Source organism: Lissotriton vulgaris, unplaced genomic scaffold, assembly GCF_964263255.1.
Source record: "Lissotriton vulgaris unplaced genomic scaffold, aLisVul1.2 SCAFFOLD_901, whole genome shotgun sequence".
Lineage (NCBI taxonomy): Eukaryota > Metazoa > Chordata > Amphibia > Caudata > Salamandridae > Lissotriton > Lissotriton vulgaris.
In genome coordinates this window covers 267,045-279,859 of record NW_028241589.1, presented here as the reverse complement: position 1 = coordinate 279,859, position 12,815 = coordinate 267,045, and positions in this window count along the sequence as shown.

Below are 12,815 nucleotides of genomic sequence, written 5' to 3'. Positions count from 1 at the left end.
ACATCTGTAATGCTTCCACCTGTGCTTCTTCTCACACTTTCATGTCCCACTATAGGTGGATTGGGGTCATTTGGGTGGTGTTGGCACCAGCAACCTAGCTTCTGTACACTCCTGGATGTATCTCTTGGCTTATAAAGGTTGATGTGGTGTTGCAGTTATTCCTCCTTTGTGTTGGTTTGTTTTTATCTTGGTGCCCTGTGTTTGTAGATGTAGGCTTAGGTACATTATCACAGTGAAGGAACTAGGTTGAGGAAGACAGACAAGGATTTGTCAGCCTTGTTTAGTTATGGGTATTCGTAAAATAGCAGATCCTGTGCTATTGAGTTACCTTAAAAGGACAGATTAAAGCCTAGATATACTATTCTTACAGTACCAGGGCACTGCATGAAAAAATGCATTTGTACATTGAGAAGGGTAAAAAGTAGCGTGTCACTAGATTTAGTAAGAGCTGCGTCTGATGACATCATGAGTGCCACATGCACTAAAACTGGCTGTTCTGCATGACACTCAGCCTTGTACCATGGCACACCAACAAGCCAGCAGATTCTTGCATAGGATTTGTACTTGAGGTACACACTTCAGTACAAATTCTTACATGCAGACAATGGCACATGGGGTAGACATGTGAGAAGTGTGCTTTAGGCCAAAGCTCACTTTAGACACTCAGACATGTTGGGGGATATTCCACTTTGCCATTTGCTTGTGCCTGGTTTTACTTGGAATTGGCATTTAGTGCAAAACCAAATCACTCTACTTAAGTAGGTCTGGCTTTGAGCAAAACCTTTGGTTTTTACACTGTCCTGCTGGAGGCAGGCCTTATTTATATAACTTAACTGAGGGTTGGTGCAAAGCTTCTTTTGGTGCAGAGCAGCGGTTAACATATGGTGCAAAATAGCTTTTGTGATTTAAGGTTGAATTTTGTTGCTGTTTGCGCCACCTTTCGCCACTTTGCTTTGTGTGAGTTCCAGTGCAAACCTTTATTAAACCTGGTCCTAAGTATTTTATTTTCGGCAGGGTTGAGTAAATACTATCTACATGAAGTAGCAAACCTAACTTCGTAAGGACTGAGACAAAGAAGACATGCACTTGGTGTAATGAAGAAGTCCAATAGCTAAACAAGGGATTAGTGGGCTCCTACACAGCCTCGGTTTGCTTCATTCCAGAGTTATTGCATCAGTGTTCCTGTTTGGCTGATCACCTACTTTCAGAGAATTGTGATTTCTGTGCCATATCAATGTCTTTTGTCTTGAACTTGTAATGTTTAGTAGAATATCTGTGTTTCTTGAACCAATACTTTTTGCAGTGTATTCTTGTTTCCTGAACCTGCACTATTTTACACTATATTCTTGTTTAGAGAGCAAGCCTTATTAGCATTGTTTCCCTGTTTCCAGGGCTAGTACTATTTCAGTACAATGTTATTTTTTGTAGCTCTACTGCTTTCAGCTGTTACCCTTTTGAAGTCCATAACTTCCTTTCCCTGGTTACTTATTACCTCAATTGGAGTATGGCGGCTGCACTCCATACTGCCAGGTCAGCAAAATGATGTACTGATGTACTTCACTGCCCTAGTGGAGTGGAGCTGCCATTTTTAGAGATCTCCACCAGGCAGGTGAAGAACTTTGTGCCTTCAGCTGAGCCATCACCACAGTGGCGAAAGGCACTTCAGCTTTGATGTGTGGCTGCTATGTTCAAAGCACCTGCACAACACAATTGTTTTTTTTTCAAAAATGGACTCCCAAAATGGGAGTTTATTATTGAAAAAAACAAATGGCCCTGACATGCTGAGAATCGTGTCTGATAAAGCGAATTTCTTAATTTATAAAAAAAAAAGAAATACATTTCACTCTAAAATGCTAACTTCAATGTCAAATAACATACACACGTTTAACACAAACTTTGCAGCAGGTATCACACTTGGACATGATGAGCAAATACTCAAATTAACCTATTGTAATAAATTAAGTTAACTTAAATGCTGATGCCATTTTTAATGCCGGCTAAGAGGCCTGTTTTTCGCATTTAAACTGTTGAATTGTGTTCCCTTTCTTCCCACTGCAGGTCCTGCAATTTTCTAAAACGCCTTCTGATCGCTGGTGAATAGACATTTGTTTTAGGCAACTGATAGTGAGGTTCTCACCGGGAAGAAAGGAGATGACTGGAATCCAACTCACAGGATGAACTGTCTCAACCACAAGATCTGTTCAAAGTAACAAACCAAGGACATGTTTCTGGATGATCCATTATGAAATCTTGAGAAAGTGTGGAGTTTACCTGCTCCTAGAGTTTGCTGAAGATGGATTGGTTCACGGGAGTGGAATTGGGGAAAATATTGCAACTAATGTTTTGCTGAATTATATTAGCATGTATTCCTTAGAGTAGAGGGAGACCTTGCTGCAGAATTTAGGAGGCACATCTTGCAGATGCTTGCTGACTTTGAGCTGAGAAGACCCTACCAGCCTCTGCTAATCTCCACTACTTGAGTGAGAAGGCTTCTTGCCTGTGCATGCATATTCTCTATTCAGGAACCATCATTTGGTTTTTCTGAAGTTGACGCCTTACCATACTTGCTTAAAATAAATGCCAAAAATCCCCAATCCTCATTGATTTAGATTCAGGATTTCCTTTATGGAACACACTTGCTGCAGTTTGATTTTTGTGTGAATCTGATTCTTGACGTTTTACATTTTTGTACAATACAATGGCAGAGAAAGAAATGGGTAGCATGGCAAACAGTGGAAAAACATGGTAGCTTATAATCATAACAACACCATGCAGTAATCCCCACCTGGTGCGAACAATACGGTTGTGTTGAGTGTGCACCAGTAAGCCTGTGAAATTGAGAAACCCTAGAGCCGAGCTCCAGAGTAGGATATGTGACCATGATTTCTATACGTGCACAAGTAATGAGACTCCTATATGACAACCCCTTGAAATAAAGAATAGGAGAAGCGGAGTGCCAGTGGAGTCATAACTGACACTGAAACAGAGTCATGAATTTTGATAAACGTGGAGCAATAATACCCAAGCAAAACATCATAAAGGTCCCCACAACTTAACAGCCCACCACCATTCTCCTTGTTTGTCATCTTTGACAGTTGCTGTGCGAATTAGTCACCACCCCGGACCCAAGAGAAAAGTAGTGTGCATGAGGGGTGTCATTATAACTGCAATAAGCAGCATCAGTCAACAACCGTTGTCTGCTCATCAGTGTCTACTGTGCCGGGCTGCTGCCTGTCGCAGAAGAGTAATTAGACTGCAAATCAGATAATATGGTGTCCCAGTAAGTAGCAATGAGGTACTTTCTCAGCTCAAGTATGTCTTCCCTATGAAGGCCTACGCTTTCGGTGTACTCCCAATTGAGCATCCAATGCTCCCAAGCTGTAACCAGTGAGGGGCTCCATGTCTTTCCATCAACGGGCAAAAAGAGTTTTAGCCACAATGAAGCCCAAATCTAGTAAGCAGGAGGTAAGCCAATGTTTCTTTCTCCATACGAAAAAATCCTAAGAGACATGCCTCCCATTTATGCAGGTCAGGAGTTCAGGAGTTCAGTACAGGCAGACAACCTTGAGGTGATGTTAGTCCAGTATGTATTATGTAGGCGGGGCAGGACCTAAGCATGTGCAGTAAATCAGCATCCACATGTAAACAGTCTTGGCAAGCCGCATCCTCCCTGTGATAAACCTGTTGATGTTGGCAAGTGTGAAATAAGCCCTATGTACACTGTAGAGCTGATTAAGCTTGAATGGGGTTGCGTGGCACGTGTCATGCGCTCTTCAATAAGACAGCCCATTTCTTCTCAGTGTAAGGGTGCCCTAAATCCGCCTCCCAGTGGTGACACAAATGGAGGAGCTGAGGAGCAGTGTGGGAATTGGCAAATGAGCATATGAGGTGCCTTTCTCCACCCATCATGTGTAGGTATTGAATCCTGATATGCATGGACAGTTCGTCAGCCACATTACCCCAGGGGTCCCCCAGCATGGCAAGTAATGCATTGTGAAGCAAAATTTGCCCCAGAGGTAGGCCATACTCCTCCATTAATACCTCAGATGTTGCCAATGTCCCCCACAGTCTAGGCATACCCAGCAGTGCTAAACCTGGAGCGTAGGGTATCATATGCTTAGTGATAAGTAGGCATCTGAGAAAACAACGAAATGTAACCCCCAGCAGTACTGAGTCAGGCACGCATGCTCTTCTGCAAGGGTGAAATAGGTGCAGAATAGCAGGCAGGCTCCAGCTAAGGGAGGATGTGACTCTGTCTGACTGATGGAAACCCGCTATCCACTGAGCTATTTATTGGAATTGGGCAGCAATTGCGGGGCAGCTAGTCCCCCTTGTCTGTGGGTGAGCAGAGATTTAGCAATGCCACCCTACACCTTGACTTGTTCCAGATGGCTTTACAAATCTGTTGCTTAAAACACACGAACATACGTGCCAGGGATGAAAATAGGAAGATTAGTAAAGAAATAGAAAAGGTGGAGTAAAACCTCAATTTTTAACAATACCAACCTGCCTGCTGCTGCCAGAGGCAGTGCAAGTCAGAAAGACATCGGTGCACGCAATGAAGTTCCTGACCGAGCGAAATTACCTTAAAAATATCAGTCAGGGAGTGGTAACACAGAAACGCGTCGACGCAATTCTTCCGCTATAGAATTCAAACAAAGCCACAGAGACTCTAGATTTACTATATTGTGGGACACTAGAAGTCCTAATGAAATTGCATAAAGGCTATTGAATCTGATAATCTGTAGCGAACAATAGGTGCTCTATCTACAGTAGAGGGTTTTGTTTGTCTATATATTCGAAATTGATTGTATGTTTATCTTTGATGACCTATACAAATGTACTTTTTTCCTTGTTTTTCTTATATGCTGTATAAATGTAACTGTATTACGCTCTTTTTTTAAAATAATTTCTCTTTTTATTATTAAATGCTTGTGTATTTTATGTTTTCAGTAGAATCCGATTGATTCCACACTGAAATTGTAATCATATATTTTAAAATAAATAGATTGTAAACGTTATAATCTAGTTTGTGACCAATGATTTGAATAAGAGATTGAATACATGTGCTGAGTGAGTGTGATAGAATTACTGGTAGCTGGGGACCAGTTTCCTGTGAGACGTACCTTTCCAGGGATAGTCCTCTACTTTTATAGTCCTTAGAATTAAGAACATACTTGAAGATAAACATGTCTCATGCACTGGCATGCAACCACAGCATTACATTTAAAGAGACATGCAGTGTATAAGAATATAACACATCTGCCTTATTACAAATAAAAAAAAAAGAATTAATTAACATATTTTTTAGGCATATTGATGACACGTTTGGTATCTTTAACTCTATGAGCAATGGAATCAAATTCAATCAAATTACTTTGCTTATTAGATGGACTTCTCTCATTACTTACAGCAGAACATTTTGCTAATTTCTTATTGTTCCAAAATTTGCCATCCTGTGTCATAAAACTATTGGAAAATACTTTCCTTATCTAAATAGGATCACTAAATTTATTAGACCCTTTGGATAATAAACCTGGTCTAAGAATTCTCACCCACTCTCCTACATGAAATTCTTAAGATTTTGTGTTCCATTTCCTGTCCTACCACAACTAAGTTTTAAACTGATTATTTTCCACACGTCTGGCCACATAATCCATATTATCTTTATATACTAAGAACTGATTGCATTTCTCCTTTAACCACCATGGTAACATCCTTGATGCTGGACTACGGCCTTTGAACAACTTAAAAGGACTCACCTCAGTAGTAGTATGGGGTGTAATACGGTAAGTCCATAACCGTTCCTTTAAAGCACTTACCCAATTTACTCCAAACTTAACTGATTCCACCACAAAATTCTTCAAAACACGATTAAACCTCTCAACTTGGCCATTTTCATGTGGTTCGTATAACAAACTCAACCTGTGAACAATGTTACACTCCTTGAGAAATTTGGGCATTTCAATAGAGGTCAATTGAACACCATTGTCAGAAACCAGTACAGAAGGACATCTTTCTCTAGTAAAAATGTCTTTAAAAAACATAATGACAGCTTCAGTGGTCGCCTTGGGGACAAACTTTACTTCAGGCCACTTGGAATGATAATCTACTATCACTAAAGCATACCGTGAGGATTCTGGTAGCATATTGAAAGGACCCAATATATCAAACGCAATTTTTTGCCACTGCTCCGAAGGCCATTTGACTATTTTGAGTGGTGGAGTATGTACCTTTAACATTCTTTCTTTACACACACACTCTTGACACTCTCTAACTGTCCTATCAATGAATCTGTCAATACCTGGCCACCAGAAAAAAGATCTAACTAACCGTTTCATAGACAAAATTCCAGGATGTGTGTCATGTGCAACCTGTAAAATGATCTTGTGCCTGCTCTCTGGCGGTATGCATTTCCCTGACTTGAAAATGAAACCACTGTCAAATTCCAACTCATCCGAAACTTTGTAAAATGGCATTAATTCTGACTTGATATTATTTTTATTTGGCCAACCATCCTGAATATAATTCACCAAATCTTCCCACTTGGAATCTTTTTGACACATTCTTGACAATTTGATTCAGTAATGCTTTTAAATTTTTCCTGTAACACATCTTGGGTAGCTAACACAAAATCACATTCAATAACTACACTGACATCATCCACTTTGCACGGTAAACGTGACAAACAATCAGATGTGACATTCTTTTTGCCAGGTACATGTACTGTGACAAAATTATATTCCTGTAATCTAGATGTTAATCTCGCAATTCTGGTCGTGGAGTTCCATACACCTCCAACAGATAAAATGTTTACTAAGGGTTTGTGATCCGTCCTTAATGTAAATTTGGATCCCCACACATAAAGTCTAAAATGCTCAATCACCCAAAACGCACGCTAATAACTCCTTTTCTATTATAGAATATTTACCCTCACATTCATTTAATGTTCTCGAAGCAAATGCCACATTCCATTCCTCGCTGCCTTCCCTTTGTGACAAAACTCCACACAAAACATACAGGCTTGCATCAACTGTGATGATACATTCTTTATTAATTCTAAAGGGTTTTAGAGTGGGATCTTTAACTATGTCTTTTAATTTCATCAAAAGCTTGTTGTTGGATATCAGTCCAAGGATATTCCACACCCTGTCTTAACAACATTCTTAACGGTTCCATCTTATTGGCAAAATTCCCTACAAACTTGCTGTAGTACTCACACATACCAGCGAAAGATAATAATTGATCCTTGGTTTTTGGAACTAGAGCTTGGGTAATAGATTCAATATTGGATTTTTTTGGAAACACACACTTACCCGATAGTGTATGTCCCAAATATTCAACTGCCTCCTGAAAAAGTTTGCACTTATGTGCTTTCACTGTTAACCCATTACTCTGTAGTCTTTTACATACTTCCTGCAAATGGTGTTCATGTTCATTCGTATCTTTTGAAAAAACAAGGATATCATCCTGAAAGCATTTTACATATGTATCTATATCGCTAAATATATGGAACATGACTTTTTGAAAAACACATGCAGCGGATGCTAGTCCAAATGGCATACGTACATATTGAAAAAGACCCTGAGGCGTTATAAATGCCGTAAGCTTCCTTTTTTTTTTTTTAAACTTTATTTTTGTCGCAGATATTTATAGCATACAAACAGTTGTGCCGACAGCGCAATTGGTAATGATGACATTACGTCAAATTAAAAGTAATCTTTACACGGCCCATCAGCCCACATCCCGAAGGCCGGGCGGCGGTAGGTGGTATCTTGCCAACACTGGCGCAGAACATTGCAATGCAACTGTACGGCAGGATATTCCGATCCGCTTTTATTTTTCTTTTATTCAGGTTACCCCCCAACTCCCCAATAGAAAACACCCCCAAAAACTTGGCATCAACGAATAAGACATGTGTATACAGTTCGTCCACCTCATTACGGCACTCCCAGTGGCAGATAAGACAGCAATGATTAACTAGGATAGGAAAGAAACCTTCAGGGATCAAATCACACCGTCACCAATCTGTAACATACACGTGCATGGACGGCAAGGCACTACCCCCAATCAATGCCCTCCCTCCCCCCCGCCCTCACTTTCGGACCCTGTATCTTCCGGGGTGAACAACTCCGCACTCGTGCCGTCTGAATCCTCAGCGGTCGCTCCCACCACACGCATCATTCTCCACGCAAGCAGGTCTTCTTGTAGCTTTACATCCCTACGCACGCTCTGCATGAATGTTTCTTCCGCTAGGGAACCTTCCCCTACATCCCTAAGCCACTGCGCCACCACCGGGCCCTCTGTGCCATCCATGTAACCGCTACCCTTCTCCTCGCCAATACCAGCAGCAGCTGTAACATTTTGTAAGATAAATTACGCTTCCTGGGTTTGGGGACCAAGGCTAATAAACAATGAAGGGGAGTCAGCTCCATCCGGAGATTCGTGTCTGTCCTAATGTGCACCACCACTGACTGCCAGAAGGCTTTAACTAACGGGCAGTCCCACGCCAGATGGAGGAAGGTCGCTCCTGCCACGCCACATCTAGGACAATCATCCCGTTTATCCGGGGAGATACGTCTCAAGGCGACCGGAGTCACATATGTGCGGTGCATAAAGTTAAAGTGAGTCAGTTTAAACCTTGCATTGCACGACACCTTTCGGGTGAGGGTACCTATGCGTCTGCGCTGCTCTGGCTCCAAAACAATCCCCAGGTCAGTCTCCCAGGCCGCCCAGGCCGGAGGGACTGGCGGGGTGGAGTCCTGCCGCATGGCCGAGTACAGTAGGGTTATCAGCCTCCTACCCCTACCACAGGAAAGGATAACATTGAGGGTGTGGGACGTCGGGGGCGCTTCAGGGAACTGCGGCCAGGTATCCGGCACCATTGCCTGAAGGCCTCTATAGTGCAAGAATTGGCCCCCACCGAGTCCAAAGGTCTCCGTTGCCCGCTTGATGGACAGAAACGTATCGTCCGGGTAAAGGTCAGCTAACAAATCACATCCACCGGCTCTCCACTCTTGGAAGGGCATATGTTCCTCCATGGCCACCACTGGGGCCAAGATCCGCATCGGCAGCTCACTGTGAAAGGGGGCCCTCCGTAAGACTCTTTCCACGAAGCGCTGCCAAATTGCCACGGTGTGCCGCACTATGTATGGTAGAGCTCGATCTGCACCCCTCCCGTGCATCAGAGCCATTTGCGCCGCTCTCTCGTCCACCCTCCCCACTAGGAGTTGCAGTTCCCAGTTGTCCGAGTCTGCGAACCACCTGGCAGCCGGCAACAGCTGAGCCGCATAGTAGTAAAGGTCAAACCTCGGCGCCTCCAGCCCCCCCTCCTTCAGCTCCGGACAACCGTGTGCAGAGCTACTCTGCTACGCCTGCCCGCCCAGAGTAAGGACGTGAGGAGTGTGTTAAGGATGCGGAATATCCGCAGGGGAAGTGGGCACAGCAAATTTTGCAATACATATATCATTCTCTGCAGCATCACCATTTTTGCCACCGCCAGACGTCCCATGAGGGAGAGCGGCAGTCTGTTTCAAAAGGACACCGACTGGTGAAGGGATTTAACCACCCAATCAGCATTACGGGTCAGTAACTGTTCGTCTGACGTTGCCACCTGGATCCCCAGATAGCGGAAGGCCTCCAGTTCCCACCGCAGTCCTAAGTTTGGTAAGTCCCCACGCATGTCCATATCATATCCCGCTAGGGGGAATATCAGGGACTTCCCTGCATTTATTTGCAGGCCCGAGGCTGAACCAAAACGGTCCAGCAGCTGCAGCAAAACCGGCAGCGATTCCCGCGGAGAGGTTAAGTAAAACAGAGCATCGTCTGCATACAAGTAAACCGTGTGCACAGTGTTCCCTTCTTTGATCCCCCATTGAGACATCGTGGTACGGACTGCAACCACTAATGGCTCAATTGCCAGGGCAAACAAAAGCGGTGAGAGGGGACACCCCTGGCGGGTGCCCCTCACCAACGCCCAGTCTGCAGAGCGAGCGGCCCCAAGTTTAACTCTGGCTCGAGGCGCCTGGTATAATATCTGGATCCATCTGCAAAACACGGGCCCCAATCCCACCTGTTGAAGCACCTCTAACAGGTACCCCCAACTAACAGTATCAAACGCTTTGGCTAAGTCTATCGAGACCAGGACCTGGGGATCCTCCCTGCCTCTCACCTCATGCAGGATATGGTTTAATCGCCGTAGATTCATTGCGGTGTTGCGGCCGGGGATAAACCCACACTGGTCCTGTTGAACCAACTGGGCCATGCGTGGCGCCAAGCGGGTGGCTAACAGTTTGGTCAGGATCTTCACGTCCGCGTTGATCATCGTTATGGGGCGGAATGCCACAGGGTCGTAACCATCCCCACCCGGCTTTAGAAGCATGCAGATCTCCCCTTGATACATTGAGGGCGGGAGGGATCCAACCTCCAGTGCCTTAAGGAAGACCTGAAGGAGGAGGGGGCCGAGGATGTCTCTGAATGTGTGGTAAAATTCGGAAGAAAACCCATCTCCTCCCGGGGACTTAGCCCTTGGTAGGCCAGCCATCGCTACCCGCACTTCATGAAGGGTTAAAGCCCCATCCAACTCCTCCGCCTCCTCTCTCGAAAGGGCCTGAAGAGGCAGTCCCTGGAGGTAAGGCTGATAGGAGGCCTCCGTGACCAGGGGATCCGCCGCATACACTTGCTGCAGGTGGGTTCGGAGAACACAGAGTATGTTTGTTTCCGAATGTACCATAACCCCATCGGGGCCCTTCAGGGCAACTATCCGAACCGGGGCCGTTTCTTTCCTCAAAATCCAGGCCAAAATCCGGCCAGATTTGTCCCCCTCCCGGTGAAGGCGCTGCCTAAATTGACCCCGTGTAAACTTATCGAGGCGATCAAGTATATCATGTACGCGTTCCCGGGCCGCACGCTCCAACGCCAATTCTGGTTCCCCAGGATCTGGAGAGGCCTGACGAGCCCGCAGAGAGTCTTCAGCTTCCCGCAGCTCGCAGGTCAGCTGTTGCCGGACCCCATAGGTGAGGCCCATGTATTCACCCCGCACCACTGCTTTCAGAGCGTCCCATTTTGTCGACAGGGTTATGTCGTCCCCTTCCCAGTTCAGGTCGATATAATTCGTGAGGGCCGTCTGCACATGGTCTCTACCCACCTGGTCCTGTAAAAGGTCCGTAGGCATCCTCCAAGTGCGGGGGCGGCAAGGCTGGTCAACCTCCTGTGTAGCACACAACACCGGGGAGTGGTCAGACAGGAAGCAGGCCAGATGTGTGACCTTCAATGAATATGACGCATCCATATTTGCAGCAAGGATCCTATCTAGCCTGCTATGGGTGTCGTGCGTTGGAGTGTAACAGGTGTACAGTTTCTGTGAGGGGTGACCCTGACGCCACACATCCACTGCCCCCAAATTAGCCATGACCTTGCGGAGCCTCGCCGTCATGCGAGGTTTCGTTCCTGCTCGGGGAGGACACCTGTCTAAGACGGGGTCCAAAACACAGTTAAAATCCCCAAACCATAGGAGAGGGCTATCCAATTCCGACACTAAGACCTCCTGAATTTGTGAGTAAAATGTCGCGTCATCTATATTAGGTGCATATGAATGAAGTAGTGTAAGGTCCCTTCCATTCAGCTTCACCCTCAATAGCAGGTACCTGCCCTCAATGTCCGCCTCAGCATATTGTACAGCAAGGGGGACCCTGGGAGCCACCCAGATCAAGACCCCTCGCGCATATGTGGAAAAGGAAGAGTGAAACACCTGACCCCGCCATTTTTTAGCCAGCTTTTGCGCACCCTCCTCATTCAGATGTGTTTCTTGGAAACATGCAATAGAGATGCCATGCCTCCGAAGGAAAGATAGGACCCTGTGTCTTTTGGTACAAGTGCCCAGCCCACGCACGTTCCAAGTTAGGAACTTGTATCCCATGTTTCCTGTGATCACCCAGCCGGGCCACGAAGTCTGCTGCCAAAATACCGCCTCCTAAGGGCCTGAACAGTGATACACATGATGCCGGAAATAACTTTTTTCAACAACTCCCCCCCGTCCCCCCATCCACCCTGTATCTTGACATTCGAGGAACACACCCTGCCTCCCTCACCCACGAGCAGGATAACGACAACAACCCAACATGTCACCCGCCCTTCCCCTGCTGGTGCCAGGAAGTACACAGCCTCCCCACACACCCCTCACAACACATCACACACCCACACAAACTATAACACTTGAATCACCCCCTCCAGCTCCCCGCATGACCCACTGCTTACATCTAGTACGCCCGGCTCCGTTACGACCGTATACGACAAAGTAGGACCAGAGCCACTACCAGCACATCCAACTCCCGATCATTCTCCAGGTCTCACAGAGCAAATGGCCCCATGCCCCACCCCGCAATGCGAAGTCAGGTGGTTCCGGCCACAATGTCATTTCAGTGTGCATCAATACCCCTTCCCTCCCCAGGAGCTACAGATGCCAACCAGAGACAATGTAAATACAGTTTCGATATCACCTCATGGTGGGCCCTTCACCTCCGGGGCCCCAGCTCCACCAGTCTCCAGTACCACCAGGTCCGACAGCGCCGTGCCATGCCCTGCAGTCTGTAACGTGTCCGGGACCAGGATTTCCTCTGGTTCCAGCGGGCTCGGAGTCCCCGACTCGGCCCCCAGCAGCAGAGGTTCCAGGAGCATGGCGCCATCCGCCCCAACCGTGATTCTAGGTTCCTCAGTGCTTTCCGTTGCAGAGCGGCGTCTCCGTCTGCCCCGGGGCTTCCGCTGAGGACGACTCCCCCATGTCTCCTTGGGCCCACCACGTTCTCCTGGCGGAACCC